At 51.1% G+C, this 21,579-nt stretch overlaps 1 protein-coding gene across 2 annotated transcripts in view; it reads left to right on the top strand.

The window, feature by feature from the left end:
• Positions 1 to 21,579, top strand: part of ASTN2 (astrotactin 2) — a 358,803-nt gene that overhangs the window by 269,120 nt on the left and 68,104 nt on the right. The gene's annotated exons all lie outside the window — the stretch shown is intronic.

The following is a 21,579-nucleotide window of genomic DNA, read 5'->3' as shown; positions in this document are numbered from 1 at the left end:
GCGTGGCGGAAATAAATTATTTGCCCTGTTTGGGTAGTGGGCCTGTGAGTTGGAGTTTCTGACTGAAACAACTGTTTGATCTTGTCAGTCTGAAGTGCTGTGAGATGGTGGGTGTGGGAGGAAGGTCAGCCCTCAAAAACTCAAGGACTTCACTGGTCCATTCCAGTGAATACTGCATTGCATGTCAGCCTTTGAAAGGACACTTCAAGTTGCCTTGCAAACCTATTGAAGTAACTCAAAGCCTGCAATATTTAGGGAGATCATTTGAGCAGCACAAAACTTCTCCAGGGGAACCTGAAAGCTCCTTGGGTTGGAGTTTGAGTCTTTGGACTATGTGCTCTGTACCTTGCAAAGGCTTTGTCAGCAACTCCAGCCATGCTCCAGGAGCTGCTGGGCAAGGCAGAGGGGTGTGAAGGATGGGGTTTGATTTGGGTGAATCAATGATGTATTTCAGAAAATAGCACCTGACACCTTGACTGATGCTACTGCTGCATGGAAAGCCAGGCAAAACCTCCTACTGCTTTTTGCTCAAGGATTTTGGATGTAGTTTGTTAAAGAAGCTCATGTGATATGTCAGAGACAGGTGGTGCTGTTGACCGAAGCAGAGATTTACCTTTGTGTGAAGTCTCCTTCCCCCAGATGCTGGCAGTGCCTAATTTCAGCCCCCCAAGGTAAAGGAACACAGGAAGAAGGTTTCCACCTGTCATTGGAGCAAAGCTCTGCGACAGCTACTCCTTTGGGTGATTAAAAATCTCATTTGTTTTAAGGTGGAGCCTGTTCAGCTTATGCAAGGTGTGCATGTCTGAGCTGGCTGCAAGGACAAGGAACCAGACTGACGGTGGGGACAGGGCCGACATTGGAGGGGGAAACCTCACTGCACTCATGCAGTCTTGCAGGGGCTTCCTGGAGGTCCTGTCAAGACGTTTGTCTGTGTTTCCCTGTTGGGAAGGCAATCTCAGGAAGATAATTCAGAGCAAGATCAGGAGTTTCACACAGGCAGGCGTTAGGTCTTGGTTGGAAGCTTTCTCAGGTTTGATGGTGGCTTTTTCTGCTCCTTACTGGTTTTGTAAGACCCTCTGTGCCTCTACCCTGAAAGGAGCGGGTTCTCTGCTGCCATGAACTGCCACAGAGCAAACTGCTCCAGCTCGCATCCACAGGGAAATTTTCACCCTCCCTGTCCATCTCAGGCCCATCTATTCTGCCTCTGCAGCCTCTCTTACTACCATATCCAAAAATTTTGTGCTACAAGAGCTGGACCTGTGGGGCTCTGGCTCTCTCTAGCAGAACATCCTGGGGGGCCCCAGCTGTTTGTGGAGACCCCTGTGAGAAGGAGGTCTGGTTCCTGGCTCATACCCCAGTCCTGTCCCACAGGAGCTTTTTCCTACACCTCGCCAGCATCCACTTCCAGAGCTGCCCGATGTGGCCGTGGCCCCTGGGTTATGTTTCTAGTTTCCCGGCATGGAAGAAGGCTTGTTCTTTATCTTGGAGGGGCACCCTCCAGTAATGGAGAAAGAAAACAAGCCACCAAAGGAGGGGCTTTGTTTTGGATGGGGATTCCAGATTGCTCACACATTGGTCAGGTGAGGCCAGACCAGGGAAACTTGGGGTTTCTCCTTTGAAGTAGCTGGATCTTTGCCTGGCAGCCAGAGTAGGAAATACAGATTATTATTATTATTTTCCTTTTATGACTGCCATGTGTTTGACAGGCGATTGAATTCATTGTGGGGAACTGCCCTCCCCTCTCCCTGCTCTGGGGGACTGTTCAGGACAGAATGACCCCATTAACAATTAAAGGGAAAAGTCAATCCTAAATCTCTCCCTTTTTTTCTATGTTGTTTATAACCAAACAACATTCCTGCCTTCATTCCTTTCTTACCCTACAGGCCCCTAATGCCAGATGACTTGATTCTTGCAAATACCTTGCGTAGGTTTGCAGAGATGCTGACTGCTGCAGCTCTCAAAGGCTTCACTTGGTACCGTGCTTCACCCAGCCAAAAATCCTACCACGGGTATCCCCTCCCCACCATCGCCTACCCATCATGCTACACCCCACCCCCATCACATCTGAGCAGCATCCTCAAAACAATACATCAACCCCAGAAGGAGGGAGCTTTCGGAGGGGGGTGTGGGATATGAAATCTGAATGGCTTTTGATGGATATTGGCAAATCTTCCTTTCCCATCAGTCTCCTGGCTGCTGGCAGGTAGGAGCAGGTTGCTCCCGTTTCTGGGAGGTGCACCACAGGTGTTTGCAGAGTGTGGCAGTGCTGGGCTGGGAAGATTCTGCAAGGTGTGAGGGCTCTTGAGGCTGCTCCATTCATCCCTTGGATCTCTTGAGTCTAAATGCGTGGGTTATTTGTGCTTGTACAGGGTTTTTTTTGTTTTGTTTTACTGCAGTTGTAGCCATTTCTTATTGGGAATCCTGGCATTGGCTGGGGCTAGAGCTGTGCCAACCTGCTCTCAGCCCCGTGGCAAGCTAGATGGTGCCTGGCCCCTGCTGAACCTGCCTTCCTCCTGCCCCCTCAAAGCCTCCAGTCTCTCACCCTTGCAGAATTACTTGGCCCCCCCCTTGCTCTGCAACTGGAAGATGTAGCATTTCCCTTGAGCCAGAAAATATTTGCCCCTCTTCTTGGAGCAGAGTCAGGAGGGAGTTTTGAGGCTGGTCTAACGTGCATCCCTTCTGCTCCCTGCCAGGCTCCGCACGGGGCGGCAATGCGGTGGGACAGGGCAGAAGGAGCCGGGAGCTCGCGTGGGGCGGCTGCCCCCGGCTGTATGTGCTTTTTAAAGAGGCTTATTACTGGTGCTTAGAAAAACACAGCCCTTGGACCATCTGAGGCTAATAGGAGGTGAACTTGTGTTCAAAACAAACCACACTTTCAACACCAGCGCGCGGGGAGCGAGCGGCTCTCGACTCAGGAGCCAGCGGAGAAGACGGAGAGCAATTACATCCCAAACTGTTTATTAAAACTTGTGGAAATTACTCATAACTCTGTGTGCAATGGCTTTGTAGTTGAGTGATGCTCTTTGTTTGAACATGGGGCTCTCGAAGAGGGTGCGAGCGTGTGTGTGTGTGCGCGCAGCCGAGCACGCCAGCGCATTATGTCATGGATGAAGCAGGCGCTGCACTTGAGAGAGGGAGAGGGAGAAATGTGTTTTACAGGGTGAGGTACAAACTGAAATGGCTGTGAACATCTGGAACTGATATTAGGCTTGGAAAATGTTTTCTGTCACTCCAACACTCCTCTGGAGGAAGGTTTCTGAAGTTAAGAAGCTCCGAAGGGGATGAGGGGGAGGGACAAGGGGATAACATGACTGCGGCGTAAAGTGCTTTTTATGTCTCGGTTCTGGTTGCTGTAGCCAGGCCGTGTCCCTGCCTGTGCTGGGCGGGGAACCTGGGGTATTGACGTCGCTCTTTGTGGTGGCCCTGGCTTAGAAGGTCCCCTGGATGAGCTGAGCCCCACTGCCTGAGACGGTCCTGCATGGGGAGCACTGCATCCTTCAGCCCGTGCTGGGTAGGACAGGAGGATCCGTGGCCTGGTTTTAGGGTTGGGAGCCAAGGAGCTGAGGTTGAAGGCTTCATCTGAAAGACAAAGGGTGAAATCCTTGGGTGAGGTTTAACTGCCTGGTTTAACACCACCGGGACCATCTCTGGGGCCCACCTGGGAGGTGGCACCCACCTGGGGGCCAGTGCAGGTTGGGACGGCTGCTGTGGACATGCAAAATGCAAGGCTTAGAAATAAAAACGTGATTTGAATGCGCGTGTAGCACACACACAGCAGGACTGGGAACGGCTGGAGGAGGACAAGGGGCTGGGCTTCTGCTGTGTGATGGACTGGGCTACATGGGCTCAGCGGCGGGCTGCATCATGCCCGGGTGATGGCCATGTTGCTGCTGTGATGCTTTGTAGTTCTGGGAGCTCTTTGGTTCCTTCCTCAATGTTCCTCTCCCTGGTGCAGTTTTCTTCCCCTCCTGCCTGTGTCTGCTGCTGGATCTCTGACAGCGCATCTATCAAACAGGGCCTGTCTGAGGCAGGAGGGGCTCCCTACCAAGGTCAGCCCTGGGGGCCACATGATGGTGCTGAGCTCCTGCTGTGTCTCTGGGCCCCAGCTCTCTGCGGAGACTCAGGGGTGGCCGCCATGCACCTGCACAAGGGATGGTGAGGAGGCCTGTGGAGTTGGTGTTCAGTGTGTGAGCCACGAGAGGATCTCAAAGCTCTTTGCTGTTCATAAGTCAGACCATTCCTCCTGGGGATCATGCAAGGGGCTCTCCCATGCTGTGCAGATGGAGGAATTAAAAACAAGATACAGAAATAAAATGCTTTCTCTGAGATCACAAGAGCTGGTCAGTGAACTGGCCTCAGCACAAGACCCTCAGCATCGAACAGTACTTGCCTCTGAGAGCAGAGGGGGACGCAAGTCCTTGGACCCCTCCAGCTTCCTGCCCTGCTCTCGCCTCGGTGCTCTGTCAGGTCCCACATCTGACCACTGAACTACGCCGTACCTCCCAGTCATCCCCCACCACCCGAGCGGTCAGCTCTGTACCCGTAAAAAGCACATGCAATAGCTGTGCTCCTTGAGCCTGAAGCCGTCTCCTCCTGCTTGTGCTCCAGCATCAAAGTGGGTAGAACTGGGAAGACGCAGAGGGACGAAGCAGCACTTACTGTCACTATGGTTGAGGGTGACAGTGAGCGTGAAGGCGATGCTGCCAGAACGTGCTGCTCACTCTGTGTTGCTGCTACCAGATCGCAAAAGGTAGATTACTAGGCTCTACCTCATTCCCAGCCCATCGTCTTCCATCCTGTTCTGCCTAGGCTCTCACGCTGTGGTTTCCTCTGTCTTTTGTGGTACTACTTCTACAGTTGGGTTAATGTACTTGGGGATATTGTGGGGTATTAGTCGGGAAAAGAATACAACAAATACACCTCTCATTTGCTTTTATGCAGCAGTGCTGCTGTCAGTCACGAGGTGCCATGTCCCAGAAGGTGAGGTCTAAGCAGAGACTCCCAAGCTTTATTATTTCTCACGACATCCAGCGATCCTGGCTGCTCCTGTGTCTCTTTGGCTGGGCAGTGATCACATTCATAGGAAGGAGGTAGCTTGTAGTCCTCAAAGAAAGGAGGAGAACAGAAACACAGCCTGCTGAGTGAGCTTGTTGGAGATCATGTAGACCTCAGAGCAGGAGAATGCAGATCCTAGCAGCTTGGTCAGAGTCCTCTAGTGCACTAGAGCCCTCTGTATACAGGACTGCGGTATGGAGATGAGCTGGCAAGTAAGCTGGGGAGGGTGTCTGGAGAATAGACTGAGCAGAGCGATGTACAGAAGTTGAGGGTATGGTTATATAAAACCTGTGCATGGCACCGTGCCGGCGTTCAGGCTTCTCTGGAGCAATGCTGTTCTGCAGAGGAGTCTCTGAATACACATCGTGTCTGCAAAAGAAAGTGGAAGAGGTCAAACCAGAAGGCTTGGTGTTTTGTAGACTTCCAAGTTGTGCTCCGAATTAAGATTTGAGAGTATCTTATTTATAACTTAACTCTGTTCTGCAGAGCATCGTTCTGACGTGTCTGGGTGGCCAGGCCTGCATAGATATGCATAGATAGCTATGGCAACCGTCGCTTCCGCTACACCCTCTTGTGTGCAAGCTGTGCTGCTGCTGTCATGTGAAAACCAGTGATAGGCTGGAAGAAGAAGAGGAAAAGACTATCTGTCCAGAACAAGTACTGTGCCTGTCAGTAAGGAGTCAGTGCAATCTCTGTACAACCAGGTTGCGCTCCTATAACACGCCTTAAAATCATCTTTAGAGTCCTGACTTCCAAACAGGCTGGGCACCAGAGAGTAGTAGGAGTTGACGCTGCCCTTAGAAAGCTGTAGGAGCTTGAGGTCCAGTGAGGAGTTCGGTAAATATGTGAACACCCAGTTTTAAATCATGCCAATGACGTGTGGAGGATGTTAAAACATAAGTGTTTAAACCACTTGTTAAAGATGCTAATGATCTTGGGTGTGGGTGATGGGATTGACTGCCGCTGTAGAGCCCTGTGGAGGCAAAGCTCTCTCTGAGCGAACTATGGCACCTGTATTAATATAGGTGCCATTCTTGTAGATTTTTGATTTCTAATTTGCCCCAGGGGTCATAGGCTTTGCAGCTGGTGGATTACAAACTGAGACTTGCAATAGAGATCAGTCTCCTTTGGCTTCAGAACAGTAGTTCTGCTCTTCCTATCTCTGATACCGGGCCACTGCTCTCAGCACAGCGATGCTGGTGGTCAGGAAGGTTAGTGCTCAGCTTGGGAGCGATAGAAAGCTCCTTCAGGGGGCATCTGTGTGTTTGACTTGTGTTCCAAAGATGTCCTTGAACATCACCGAAGTAGAGGAGGACCTGATGGTGGTCAGGAGCTGGTGACCCACCGTGGCCAGTCTTATACTCGCTGCTTGGTTGCTTCTGTCTGCTCATTCCTTGGTGATCTGCCTGGTGGATCTCAGCTGGTTCCTCAGTGGGCAGATGTTTGGTGGATCACAACCACCACTCAGCAAGGAGGAGCTTGCTTACACTCTGGGGATGGAAATGCAGCAGATCTTCATCTGCAAAGGCCCGTGCAGGGAGCCTGGGCATGGCAGGGCTGCTGCGAGGAAGCTGTCATTGCTGCTGCCTCTCTTGTAACTAGTGCATGGGTAAAGATGTTTTCAATGCTCAGAGTACCCTTCTTGAGTGCTGAATCCACTTCACTTGTTAGCAAAAGGAAAGTTGATTCAAAAAGAAGCCTTTGAAGAGAAGGTCAAGGTTTTGGAAGCTGCTTCCTGGGATGTGTTGTGTAATAGCACCAAGCAAGTGCTTAATTTTGGCCGTTACACTTGCTGTGAAGCACTGATTTCTCTCCCACTGGGACAGCTGTAGTTATTTCCACCTACTAGTGTCATTTTTGTATCCTGGAAAGCAGAAGGGAGGTGGAGGGTTCTCAGCTCTCAATTACGATTGAGTCAGTTGCTGAAATATTTCATTAATTCACATTTCCATATAGTTGTTCCAGGTTTTTTTATTTTTATCTGCCCAGACACCTTTTGAACAGAACTGGGCGTTATCTTTGCTTTCTCCCACATCACTTCATAGGTGGGGAGCTGGGGCTGTCTGCCTGTTCCCCGCCGACTGCGGAGGACGGAGCAGCCTGGATGGTGCCACGAGTGTGTCATGCACTTTGAGAGCGTAGTGTTTGCCAAGGGCTTTGTGCTGTCTGTTCAGAGCTACCTATCCCTCAAGGCAAAGGACAGCTGTAGATGCTCCCTTTTAGCTAAGAAGGCTCTGAACTTCTTAAATGGCAGTTAATGAGGCCAGTCATGGAGGTTTTTTACTAGTCTGTAATTTTATCCTCTAGGATTAAGTTTCTCCTGATCTGGAAAAGTCAAGGCCACAAATCCATCTTGTCAGAAAGCATCAAAAGCGAAGACTGCTAACACAGACAGACGGATCATGGCATGTGAGTGCACTTCAGTGGAACCTTTTCACAGGAGCCTTTATTGACTAGACAGGCTTTTCTAATCAATAAATTGTGGTTCGAATTTGGAGGGAAGCTCAGTCTGTGTTTGTAAAGCTGGCACTTGGCAATGCAGCCCCTGAGCTACTTGGAAAATTTAGGCTGTGGGGCATCTGTGGATGCAACACAGCCCTGCTCTGGGAAGGAACTTGGGCATGCTAGCTGGGCAAAAACCACGGGTCTTCCCTTTAGATGGGCTCTCAGTGGCACCCAGACTGGGATTCCCTGCCAGGTTAGGACCTTTCTGGAGATTTTGCATGTTCCTCTTATTCTAGCCAAAGCCTGAGATGAGATCCTGAATGGGATGGGGAATCTGCTTTCCACCCCTTTGGCTTCTGTTGAGATTTCCCATGTGTTCAGCTTTGTCAGGTGGCTAAAATACAATCCAAAAAGTCAGACAGCATCCCTCCACACTTCTCTGGAGGGAAATAAGGATAGGAAAGGGATCCAAGGAGGCACAAAGGCTGCCTTGGGACAGCCTATTCTGTCCTGTTTGAAACATTCCAACCCTGGTGCAGGAGGTCCTGTGGGGACATTGCAGCCCTTTTGGGCTGTGATCCTGCCCGTTGCCTGCTCTGCCCTGCCAGCACCAAAGCTGCTCTAACCCACGTGGTTCCCCAAGCACATCTGCATTAGATGACATGTGGTCATACCAGCCCTTCATCCCTGCGTCTCCCAAGCCGGACTGCGTGTGCTCTGTGTCCTGAGGACCGTCGTCCCCTGCATCCCTGTTCGCCAAGACAATTGGGGCTCCTCTTGTTGGGCAGAAGCTCAAGGTGGGGCACGTCACCTATTCCCCATGTTCCTTTGGTGCAAGGGAAGTTAAGCAAAAATGGAGAGGGATTAAACCTTGAGTCAGGGGATTTACTAATTAAAATAGCTGCTCCTCCTGCAGGTTTCATATGATACAAGAGCAGGGAAAGACCCTCCCTGTCTCCCCCGTGACCCCTTCCCAGTTTGTTCAGCTTGCTAGGGATTGAGATCTGGCTCTTAAGAGGGAAGGGGCAGCTGGTTCATGCTGTTTAGATAGGATAAACCTTTCTTCCCTGTAATTGGGTGACTGGACTTGTGAGCTTTCTCAGATATTAATCTGGACACCCTAGAGGGGGTCAGATTAGGTTATGGAGACATAATAGGAAATACTGCTGTGGCTAGTTTGGGTTATGGGGGATAGCGTGGATATTCTGCGGCGTTCCCCTGCTGGGTTCCCACTGATCGGGCCTGCGTGGTGGGGTCAAGGAGCGGTCTTATCTCAGCATCGGGTTGACTTGGTCTTTGCAGGGAGTGACTGTTGCTGAACTCTTTCCACCCCTGTAATCCTGTTCTTCCAGAGATGGGACCATGACCTCTCCTGTGCCAGAGGGACGGGTGGGTGGTGCCGACCTGCCACTGGGGCTTGTTTGCAGGGGAGATAACATCTTATTTTCAAATGGGTGTCATGTCTCCAGAAACCTTGGGATAGAAAAGCTTCACATTCTGAACTGGTGTTGTTTGGACCAAGTAAGATCTTTCTCCTTGCTAGCCCATGTCATGCCAATCGTGTGGAAGGGGTCGATACACCCCAGAGGGGATCATTTAGAGCAGCAAGCATTTAAGTGCATGCTTTCATCTGTCCCATGTGAGAGATGTAGTTGAGGAAGGATGTCATGTTGGTCTAGTCAGAGCCACTGAGATGAGCTTGTCCCTGTGGCCAAATGAGTGTTTCAGAGATGTTTAGGGATGCTGCTTCCTGAGGGGTATTGGAGAATGGAAACCCACCATGTTTATGCTGCAGACCTGTCTGGTGTGTGGGTTAATACCTCCTCCCATTCCTGTGCGCTGTGCCCGGGAGCAGCTCTGCAGCGTTGCCGGGTGCGAGTTCTGCTGATACAAGCCTGGTTCCAGGCATCGGTCTGCAGAGCTCCTTCCAGCCCTTGTTTCTTTTTATTAACAGTGAGATGACAGATAGGGGATGGTCATTAATTTAATAAAGGAAGTTTCTGATCATGACTACAGAAGCAAGGTCGTGAGGTTTTTTTGTGGTGGTCTGATGACTCACCCTGATGAAATAGTGTGATGCTGGGATAGAAAATACCTTGCTGGAGCTTGGAGCATGGCAATGGCTCTTCTTACATAGTAGCTAGGCTCCTACAGTCATTTTGCCATCCTTGGCTGGACTGTCCTTTGGACCGGCCTCAGCAATATGAGCATTACCCCCACTGAGAAGAGCTGAATTTCAACTCCAGAGAGACCCACGGTCCTATGCAGCTAGGTCAATTTGCTGGCTTTAATGAGAATGACTCTTTGTTTCCCTGGTGCTGGCCCTCAACACCTTCCTGGGGTGACGGTGGAGTCACGAGTGTTGAGGAATGGCTGAGGGATCCCACTCTCCCTCGTCCCCTTTGTGGCACACTCACACATGTGCACACACGTGAGGACTCAGAGCAGGAGCGCAGGTGCTAGCAGCGTGGCTGTGCTGGGAGAGGAGAGCTTGTACACAATCACAGACAATACCTGGCTTTCCTTTACCCTGTGCTGTCATCTGTGGAAATCAATAAATCTCACCAACTTGATTGTGCAGCCTGGGAAATCGAGGCACTTGGTAGTAACAGCTGTGTGGGCTCTAAATCCACAAGAGCCAGTTAAGAGCAAGGGGTCTAAATTCATGTACAGTTAATATTTACTGTGCTTGCTGCTCTCAAGCCTCAAAAGTTCACACTTGGCTGCAGATTATTTTCACATCTCAATTTCCAGTTCCTCTGGAAAACCTTGGTGTTGTCTTGGTAGATGGAAAGCATCAAACCCAGGTGAATGTGCCCGCCCTGCTAGGGACCAAAGCGAGCAGGAGCGATAGCGACCCGTGCGCATCAAAGAAGCCACTGGGTCTGCCCCGTCGTGGTGGTGCTCTCGTGGATGGCGAGATGGCCATCCCACCTGGGTGCCCTGGGGTGTGCCAGCCCCTGTGGGCACAACGTGCGGGGCTCTTGCCCCTCTGCACCCTGACTTCATGGGTGGTCCTCCCGCAGCCCTGCAGCTGATGGAGCTTGCGCTGCCAGACGCCCCCAGGATGGTGTGATGGTGTCCAGCACCACAGCCCCATCTCAGCACCCTGTTTTCTGAGGACAAATGCATGAGATCATTGTGTCCCTATTTAATCTATGGAGCTTTCTTTGAAAGCTCCCAGACCTTTTCCAGTCCTCAAGGATAAGCTCAGAGAAGCAGCAAGAGCTGCTTAAAATTGGGTGCTGGGGCCTCTAGACCTAGCTAGAGGCTGCATGTTCCCCTTCTGGGGGGGCTGGGAGGACTTTTGGTGCCTGCTCCGCCTGACCCCAGATCCCAGCCTCCCTGCTCCCTCCTGCCCTGACAGCAGGTGGCTGCAGAGAGGCATGCCAGGGCTTGTTGGGAGCAGGGCTGGAGAAGGGAGCGTGTGAGGCGGAGAGATGGCCTGTGATGGGGTGGGGGGGATGCAGGAAAGCTGCCCAGTTCATCTGGGCAAGGCTGGGCTAGCGCGGGAGGTGGGTAGCTGGACAGGCGCACCTCGGGAACACCCCAGCTGTGCGGCGCGAGGGTCGGCTGCTCGGCATCTGCCTGTGTCCTCCAGCCGCAAACAGCTGGCGCGTTCATCGGGAACACGCCGAGCTGCACCGGGACCGACCCTGCTTCAGCACAGCCGGGTCAGCCAGCTCTCTTCGGATCTCGGTCACGGGCTGATCCTGTACCCTGGGGGCTGCGGTGCCTGTGGGGAGGGTCCTTTCCCCCTGGGGTACCCTGTAAGCAGGGTGCTGGGGTGAACCTCTGCCCTCCTCTCTGCATGTACGGCGGCGGGCAGATGGACTGCAGTAGACACCAAAGCCAGGCAGCAGGGTTGGGGATGGGAAATGCCTTCCTCCCTGCACCCCGTGCTCATCAGCCAACCTCCTTGAGCATGTGATAGATTCCCTTTATCTGCTAATATTAGTCTTAAAACAATCCAGATCTGTCCATAATCCTGTTAGAGCCTTTGACTCTTGCTCCTATGACTCCCAGCAGCTCTAATTACAGATACTCATGCTGGTGATTAATGACTTGATTCATCTTCAGTGGCACCAGGTTTACATGTGAAGCCCGCTTTCCCCCTGCAATGATCTGTGCAAAGGGGGAAATAATCCCTGTTAAAAACCAATAGCACACAAATGTGGTTTTGGTGTTTTGCCTTTGTCTGGCCCTTCTGCATCCTGTCCATCCTTTCACTCATGTCCCCCCAGCCTTTCATCTCTGAGAGAATGAGCCTAATTGCCACACGCTCTAATTTTACTGTACTGTAACCCATAAATCACTCCGACACATGGAGCATTTTCATGCTCCTTAACAAAAGGAGCAGGATTTTCTCCTCTGCTGCGTGTTTTACAAGTGACTAATTGCATCAAGGCACCTTTGAAGCAATGACTTCATCAATTGCTCATCCTGCAGATGCACTGCTGGTTATGTATGCCTGATCAGAATCCTACGTTTATTAGGATTAATTTATTCTCCAATCATTTTTCTTCCACCACAAGGACAGGAAAGTTGAGCGATGTTACTTGCTCAGCTACGTAAGCACGATTTCTTGCCTCATTACTGAGCCTGAGATATTTTTGTTACACGCTGAAACTTTTCCAAATGAAAATGAGTAATGTTACGTCTCGGACAGAAGTGCTCCCGGGACACTAGAGAAATCAAGTTATTTCAGGGTGCCTACAAATTGGCTTCAGATCTTCATCATCTTCCTTTCTAATTTTGCCCCCCCTTCCCCCCCGCCATTTGCCATGGGGCACATGTCTGTGTGAGCGATAGCACACCTTGGGGCCTCGTACAGAGGGGTCCAGGGGTGGGTAAGAGTATAGTTTCTCCCAACTAGAGACCGTCCAGAACAGGGGGATCATGCTTAAGGTTAGCAAATCCTTACGAGGCTGCTGGCAAATAAGCCGGGTATGTGGCTGAGTGGGAGGGGTGTGGAAGGGCTGGCTGTATAAAGAAAAAAGGATGTATTGAACACAGGCTGAGCATCTCCAAGGAGGAGGCACTGTAACTGGTGAGGACAGAGCGCAGTAAACACAGGCAAATTGACACATTTTCTTAAAAGCTGTGGTCAAACTGTTTCGTAGGAGTAGTGGCTGATAACAACTGCCAGAAGCCCTCGACTCAGCTGCTAACCTCCCACCCCCAGAAAGACTTCTCTTTTGGGAAGGACAGAGCTTGTTTGCATCCAGGCAGGAATTTTGCCTTGGCTACTTCCCGTCTGGTGTTTATCTGCCCTTAATTCACTGCTGGCCCCAGCAAGTGTTGGGGGGTGTGTGTGTGATTTTGGAGCATATCTAATGGTCCAAATGGGGTCATTTTGAACTAGAGCTGGGTTTAGGGCTGTGTTTTGGGGGAGCTGTGGTACTGCTGGGGAGTCTCACCTGGATGATGTGCAGTGCTGGGGTGAGGAGGTGCAGGAGAGAGGACGGAGGAGGAGCATTGGGGGCAGATGGTTTCTTTTTGTTGTACCACAAGGGAGTGCACCAAAGCCCCCGTAACGGGCTGGGAAAGTGCTCATGCAGCACTGGGGAGCTTGGGTTTGGCAAGAGACCAGAGAAAAGCAGGTGACGGCTTTGGAGAGGTTGGGGAGAGGGCAGTTCTGGACCTAGAGAGGATGTACCGAAGCCCAGAGCCGTACAGAGGCATGCTTGTTTCACTTTGCCAACAGCAAACTGGCAAGACACTGGTTGTTTTGATGGCAAAACTGCTGTCCTGCTGGATGTCCAGCCTTGGTTCATGTCGCATGTAGCAGGGCTGGCTATTAATGAGCGGCAGAGCGGAGACCAGATCCCCGGCTGTCCTGGAGCCCCACAGTCCCGCTCTCCCTCTGGCCCCACGGTGGGGGGCTTGGGTTGGGGTAGACAAAGAGGGGGTGTTGCCGAAAAAGCATTTTAAGAGGCAGGGGATGCTGGTAAATGTGGATCTTTGCCTACAGAGGGGGCTCCTGCACTGCCCGAGCCCGTCTGGGCTGGGAAGGCAGGAGAAGGGATGCAGCGGCTGCCAGCTGACCTTTCTCAAACAGTTCATGGGTTTCCAGAGCAGCCGAGGTGTCAGCGGTGTAGAGCAGTCACAGCTTCCCAGTCGCTGGAGGAGGAAGGCAGGGGGCACTCGAAAGGGGAGGAAAAGGCTCGGTCCTGGAAGGGTGGAAACCTTGCAACCTATTAACTGTTTCTCGGCAGAGAGAGGTGGAAAGCAAACAAGGGTCTGCTTTTCTCCTGCGCCGTGCTTGCCCGTTCCCATCCTTTCTGCCCTTCTCTCTTCTGCCCCTGCCTGCCTTTCTCGAAGGCAGGACCTAGCTAGTGACACTGAGGATTTAGGTGAAAAATCAGCTCTGGCCCGCCAAGCTGAGCAGACCTAAACAGCAGCGAGCTGGAAAGCAAAGCGTGCCTCTGCGCCCGGAGCCCTGGCAGTCCCCATGGTTGTGTCTCCGTGCAAAGCCCTCTTCTTTGATGAAGTCTCTGCAATCAGACTTAATTAGTAGGCAGGGACCCATGGAAAAAGCCTTTTCCAGCCCTTTTTTAACCAGCGTGTAGCGGTGTGCTCTGTGTTGTCAGATCTTTACTTGCTGAAAGCGCGTTTGTCTCAAGCAAGGGAAGGGGCTGAGTTGCTCCATGACAGCCTAAAACTAAGACGCTCTTGCTCATGGATGACAAAGCTTGGGAGTAAATTAGCAAGAGGAGTCTGTGAAAGAAAATGTTTCCTTAAACGTTTCCATAAAAGCTAATTGGCCTGTAAGAGCAGTGTACCTGTGGGCACGCTGCCTCCGGGGTCTGGGACTTGGGAATCTATTCCTGGCTCAGCTAATAATTTTCAGTGTGACTTTGAGCAGGTCATTTCAGTTCTTTGTGCCTTGGTTTCCCTTTCTCTGAAGTGAGAAGAATATTCCCTTCCAGAGCACTGATAAGGTTTAAGTACTAAAATTTTATTACTCAGTTGAAGATCCTTGGCAGAGGGATATTATGCAGATAGAAGGTTAATGATGATGACAGAAAGAGAATAAAAAAAGAAATTGCTGTTTTATTTTTATTTTGTTCTTTAAATGATGTTTAATAGCCAGTTTTCAATTCAGGAATAAAACCCAGTCCTCTGTGACCACCAAATTATCTTGCAAACTATGTTCTGCATGCTCTTAAATCTTGCAGAGAAAGCGAGGAGCGTACCCCTCTCTCTGCTCTTAGGAGCAATCAGCAAAACTCGTCTTGAGCAGCTGATCTCCAGCAAGAGTTTTTCTTTTCTCAGTTAGGAAGCTTGTCTTGATTCATGATTAATTAAGAAAGCACTTCCTAAGAGTCCTCTACCCAGTGTTGGGGGTCTGTTAGGGGCTCATGGTCCCCGCTGGGGTGACAGCCCCTTGCACCAGGCACAGTGTGTGTTAGGCAGCTCCTTGCCCAGAGCCTGGGCAGATGGAGGGACCTGCCCGAGGTCAGGCAGGAAGTCAGGCAGACCTGGCAAACAGGACTTTAGCCCTGCCAGAGGGAATTAAAGGCTGACCTGAGCTGTTACCCCCCCAAGTTAACCCCATGCCTTTCCAGAAGAATTTCTAAGCAAGCACATCCCACCACTGTGATGACCTGGAGAGCCAAGGTGCCCGTTCCAGGAAAGAGCCTGTTAGTGTTTGCAGCGACGCTGCGGGCTGGGGGCTGCCCACAGGGTGGGTGCCCACCCAGCCCTTCGCTGGCCATGCAGCCCTGCCCACGGTGCCCTGCCCAGCTGCCCCAGCAGCACTGCTGGCCACCCTGGTTTGTCATCCTCACCACAGCTACTGTAGGCTGTAAATGTCAACCACAGCGAAACTGAGCGCAGTCTGCGGCCGGGTGTTTGCTTATTTATTTCTTTTTTCATTTGTTTTTTTCACAAACATTAGCTACGTCAAGAATGCCGTGTTTGTCACCCCCAAACTATTACAAAAGTTAAGGTCAAATTCATGGAATAGTTTTGGCTGGGGAAAAGAACAATGTAGATGAGTTGGTCCCTGTGGGTGAAGTGTGGGGGCTGGAGGATGCTGTCTCCTCTCTTTCCGCCGGTTGTAGATGAGGGTTTTCCGTCTGAGTGGCAATGTCCAGGCATGGGGTTGAGGCTGCGTTCGTGAGGATGCAGTCTTGGTACTTCTGTTCTCTTCTTCCTGCTGAATTCCACTTTGGAGAAATACTTAGTGAGGTCTTGTTTGTTGGGGGAGGTAGTATTTCTTGTTAGGCCAATAGAATTACCTGAAGAAGGAAATTGGAGAAAAAGGACCAGCTTGTGGACTCATGGTCCTCCATTAGTCACCAGCTAATCCCAGTCACCATCCCCCTACACTCCTCATAGTCCAATGGCTCATTTAAGAGGTGCAAGACCTCTGCCCATTTTGCTCATCTATCTATGCTATCCTGCCCCTCTGTCTGCCCACACAACCTTCCTCTGAGCCATCCTCCTGCATGCCCCCGTCACCTCCTGCCAAACTTGTTGTCTTGTTTTCTTCCTGCACAAATTTCCACTTCTGAGATCCTTTCCCTCCATTTGCATCTTGGTGTCTCTCGCAGTGAGCTCCCCCCACCTCATCCCACATGCGCAGTGGCAGCCTTGCATCTTCTCTGGGATCCCCCACTGTGCTGCCCAGCACGAATAGCTCCAGCCAGGGGCCTGCAAGCCTTCCGTGGGTGACAGTGCAAAATACACTTGGGGTATTGCTTTTTGGTTTCCCATGCAGTTGCATTTAACTGCACACAGTATCTGCCCCAGCTCATCTTTGCCATCCCTCTGCTTGGGAGGCTGTGTAACGCAACTACAGTGTTTGTCTGGTTTCTGTGCAGCGGCTCGTCCCGGGAGCAGATGACATTTTGCTATGGCTTTCTCGGTCAGTGTTCCTCCACTCTGCTTTTGGCACTGAACACGAGTCCTGCAGGTAGCTGGGTTGCAAAACACGGTGCTGCTTCCTGCTGGCTGGCCAAAGTGTCCAGCAGAGACCAGCCAGAGTCTTGAGCCAGGTCTGAAGACTTTATTGGCCCTTATTGGAAAATAATCTTCAATGGATCTAAACACTTCCCTGATGAGGCAGTTCAAGCTCTTTGTTCACACTGGCAAGCAAACCAACACCAAAATTGCCACAGCCGCACCCTCTGCAAGAACTTGGTGATTCATGACCCCTTAATCCAACTTGACGACCAAATGCTGGCACAATGGGAAAAATCACTGTAGGAAGATGAAGGAAGAAACCAAACGGCCGGCCTTTATCCTCCTTTTCAGTCCTGTGATGTGGGGCTGTCCTGGCGTGTGTCTCCCTGTGGAGGCTCTCACTGGCAGAGTTTAGGTACCTGTTGCCTCTCTGCCCGTGGCAGGAGCTGAGGGACCTGGGAATGGGAGGGCTTGGGGCCAGTATTCAACCCTAAAGTGCTGGTCCATCGCTTCTTGGCTTTGCTGTTGACCTCTTGAATATCCCTTGAGTTTCTTCCCAGCACTTTAAATTTTGTCTCTGTAACAGGCTTTTAAACAAGAATCCTCACACTGTCCCCACCCATTCATCATGTTCTCTCAAAGATCTTCTCAAAACTTTCCCAAAAAGCTGCCATGTGTACAGACAGCTGGTTTTCTCCTCATCCCAGTGCCCTTCTCCCTCATTTCTCCGTCTCCATCTGGATTCTCCTGGCCATGTCTGGGAGGGATTCAGCTCTAGGTGCAGTGTGTGCACTGGGGAAGGGAAGGACCTGTACTCCCATTAACCCTCCCACCTCAATAAATAAGGTCATGATGAATTTGTTGAAGACATGGGCTGATTTGGGGTTCTTTTTTGCCATCTGTATCTGTACAGAGCTGATGTGGGACTATGATGGTAACAGTTTTTCACAGAATCACAGAATATCTTGAGTTGGAAGGGACCCATAAGGATCAACAAGACAAAATCCCTGAAGAAGGAGTTGTCTGCTCGTGCATATGTGTATAAAATCTCTCCCAACAAGACCCTGATCTCTCTTGGGACCTCAAGGTCTACTGCAAGATGAAACGATCGAATACCATTGCCCGGCAAAAGGTCACATTGCATCGGTAAAATTCATCTTTGTAAAGAAGAGGAGCGTGGTCTATCTCTCTGTTTAAGAGCTGGGCTTCCAGTTGTTGCCAGACGGGCTGTTTGGGTATTTGGTTTGCATAATGGATGATGGGGAAGTGCTGTGAAAGGCTGTAAGGGAGATCCCACAGGTGTGGCTTTGCCTCCTGCACCCCTGCAGCGTCCCTGCTCATGCTCTGGGTCCTGCCACTCACTCGGTGCTTATTCATACCAGGAATAAACCCAGCCCTTTTTTGACCTTAAGTGATGTTTTAGGATTTCTTTTATTTGTGGACCTTGGCTTGGCCTTCTGTCACTATTTGTCTCTCCAAAAAAAGGATTCTGCTCTTTCAATTTCTACGTCCAATTTGGAGGGGGGGATATTACCAATCGGGGTCAGTAAATAGCTCATCTGACTTCGTAATACTTAGCATTTAGATAGTGCTTTCCACCATCAGAGCCCTTTGCAAACTCCCAGTAATCCTCCCAGCTCCCCTCGAGTTAGGTAAGTATAACTAATCCCAAACAAATAACTTCAGTGTGGAACTAATGTAGAGAATGCATAAGAGTAATTTAAGGTTTAAAAGAAAACTAGTGGGTAATTTCACATCAAAATTAGAAAAAAAGGGCAGAGGGAAGGAAAAAAGCCCGAGTTATTGAATGTGAAAGTTAAAACGGGCATGAACAAGTTGTTAATTTGCCTTTCAAGTAGCCAAGATAGGCTGTAGATATTACAACTACTTAGTGTAGGTCCTGCCATTTGGAGATATGATATATATCAAAGCTTCAGTAATAGGTAGGATGATTAAATTAAAGATGCCCTCAAGGTTAGCCTTTCTGTGCATGTTAGACCTTACCAGGTTTTTCATGTAATTTATTTCTAAATCTTGCAAACAATACTGCATTCCGTCTTTTGTGTGTTTATATCTAACAACCATATTTACTTATTAGTTTTAAAGTTTCATCCCCCTCCTGCCTCTCATCTCAGATGACTGGGAACCCAAGGAGATTTGCACACCCTCATTAGTAGCTTCATCATAATGTTTTGTAATTTGTGTGTCTTGGTTCACTTTTTTCCCAAGTCTGGTTGAACAGTTGCATTCGGTCACCAACAGAACTCATTAATCCGTGTTCCATTTGGGATAAATTTCTGAGAGAAAGGGCTCAATATCAGATTCCCTTTGGAAACCGAGTACCTGATCTTTGTTCTAGACAATTACCTGCTGCCTCATGCATCCTGCTCCGCATGCAGGATACTACATCCGCGGGGCATTCCCCGAGCGAGGAGGGAAGCTGCAATTAAAGGCTTAGATCTCTAAATCTGATGGCTCAGCAAGTCACCTGCCATCTGCTTTCCAGTGTCATCTGTGGGTGCTGGACCAGACCTAGGGCTCCAGCAGACCAGGACTCCTGTGAAAACCCATTTGTGCAGCTATTTGCCCATCCAGGAAATCTCCTTGCAGACTGAGTGACTCTGAGCTGGCGTTTTCCCTGTGTGTATCCTCTAAATGGGTCTTCTCCTGTATGGACTTTAAAAGATGACCCCTGTTCAGAGGCATCTGTGTGGTTTTCTTGCACCCATGCATTGCCATTGCAACCGATCCCTGTGTTGTGTAAGATGTTGCATGCTTGATCAAGGTTTTACAGAGCGATTTAGCTGCAGATGCTATTGCAAACTGCAAGTAGCTACTTGCATCATAAGGACATTTTGCAGCATTTTAATTGCCCCCAAGCATTGCCCACGGATCCGAGTCCCTGCCACAGTCCCAGCACTCACAGCAGCTATGCATGCCAAAGCCCCGCGTGTCCCCACTGCCCTGGCTTGAACTGGAGGGTGTTGGGGTGACCAGGCATGACGACGCTGATGTGTGACCCTGGATGAGTGCTGGCAGGGCTGTGGGCAGGGCAGGGCAGGACCGAGGTGTGCAGGGGGCAGTCCTGGCATGGGAGAGGGCTTAGATCTGTGCGTGGGGCAGGGGTTGTGGGTGGGCTGGGAGTCGCAGCTGGGGCATCTCAGGAGTGGAGACCAAGAGTGGGACAAGCTGTGGTCCAGCCAGGCTAAGCTACGTTAGCAGAACTGCAGAGGATGTTCTCCAGGTGCTTTTCTCCCTTACAGTCACCTAAATCCAAAATCCACTGTCTCCTGCCCCAGGCGTTTCTAGGCAATTACATATTTGCCTCAGACTTCTCTTCCCTTCCATCCTCAGCCCTATGTTCTGAAAGCAGGGTAACTAAAACATACCTGAAAAGGACCAAGCATGACTTTATCACAGAGATTAGGTTCAGGAGAGGCAGGACAGAGCCCACCCCTCCCTCGTGCCCCCCACCCTCCCTCTCCATCCGCTGTACCCCTCTGCTGCGAACTTGTCAAGAAGAAAGAATAATAAAGGCTTGGCAGGTCTATTCACACAGTGTAAAATTGAATTAGTGGAGGTATGTGAGGAACATGGCTCAATTTCCATGGGGATGAGGAGATCTCTATCACCGCCCCCCCAGGATTATCCCATGCCGCACAAAGCTGCTTTTGGTGCTAGCGGGTGGGCATCCCCCCGTGAGCCTCGTCGGGGTAAAATCAAGGTGATGTCTGAGTTGGGCTGGCCTTGCTGGACTGGGGGCTTAGTCAGGGCAGGGAAGTGGAAACAGGAGAACCAAGCTGAGGGGAAGCAGAGATGAGTGTCTGCAAAGGTGCAGGCTGGAGATTGGTGAGTGATAGGAGCTGGGAACCCCCTGTTGTTTTCTGCCCCCTCTCCTTTGACAAGGCTCAGCACCTTTTGATGCTCTTTGACAAACCTGTGGGGTTTGAGGAGGTTCTGAGCCACGGCTGGGCCAGGAGGGGCTGTGGCAAGGGCAGGGGAAGGCAATTGGAAGAGATTGCATCCTAATCCCAAAAATAACAGCACTGCTCTCCCTATCTGCTGCTGATGAGCTCCACCTCCCCTGCATTCAGTGGCAGCTGAGAAAATGTCAAGGATACGACCTGTAGAGGTGTTAGCCCTCTTGCAAAGGGATTATCATCTGTCTGTCCCAGAAAGGTCCCTGCAGCCCATCTAAAAGCTCATCCAGCCCAGCACACCCCCATGAAACCTCAGGGAAGGGCTGAGGCTTCAGCCTGAGCGTGGGTGGCAGCACCACAGGACGGACGTGACAGTGCTAATGACAGGGGAGCGACGGGAAAGCAATACCAGCTTTCTGGGCTGACGGGCTCCGCGTTGGCCGCCCTGGATGGGGAAGTGCAAAATGGAAAGGAAAAGCAAGAGGGAAGAGCGCTGTTTGCGCACACGCCCCTGCACAGGCAAGCCAAGCTCGGGGGCCAGGCGGCCGGGAGCGAGCGGCCTCTTTGCTTCCTCCCTCTCCACCCTGGAGGGATGCGGCTGGGTGGAGATCTGGCCAAACCTCTCGTCCTCTCCCTCGCCAGCGCAGCTGAGCTGGGGCAACTGGTATCTAGCGTCGGCGTGGTTCTGGCATCCACAGGAGGGAGACGTGCTGTGCATCCCTATAGTGCAATGAGGGCCAAGGAAAAAACCCTTGAATGGGATGGGAGAACGTATGGGATGGGTGTGATGTGGCTTTAGGTTGTGCAGGGCAGGGTTTAAAGCAGAGTCACACCATGTCAGGTGGGAAGGTATCTTCTCGTTGCATGGACAGCATGGGAAGTGGTACAGGGCCAAGGGAAAGGAGCTGCTCGGGGCAGAAGGGCACCCAGAAAGAGGAGGGGGGAGCTGTGCAGCATCCCCCAGGAGAGCAAGCCTGCCCGGGCAGTGAGGAGCGGCAGGGTCCTCCGTGGGCAGCTGATGGAGCGGGAAGGCTGGAGAAGCTGCCCAGCCCTTTGGTTGTCTCTCCTCCATCAGCTGGATCTGCCATTTGCAGCCTCTTTTTCCCACTTCGGAGTGATTTGTCCTCTGCTTCCTGCGGGAGGGCAGTGGCCCAGTTCTCATGAGCAGCCCTGCCAGGTCTGCTTGCCGAGAGCTGCCCATCCCAGGCTGGGAAAAATGGGCCCAAAATACCATGCGATGTGCAGA

Source organism: Phalacrocorax aristotelis, chromosome 17 (assembly GCF_949628215.1).
Source record: "Phalacrocorax aristotelis chromosome 17, bGulAri2.1, whole genome shotgun sequence".
Taxonomy (NCBI): Eukaryota; Metazoa; Chordata; class Aves; order Suliformes; family Phalacrocoracidae; genus Phalacrocorax; species Phalacrocorax aristotelis.
The sequence above is the reverse complement of the archived record's forward strand: the minus strand, read 5'-3'. Positions and strand labels throughout refer to the sequence as shown.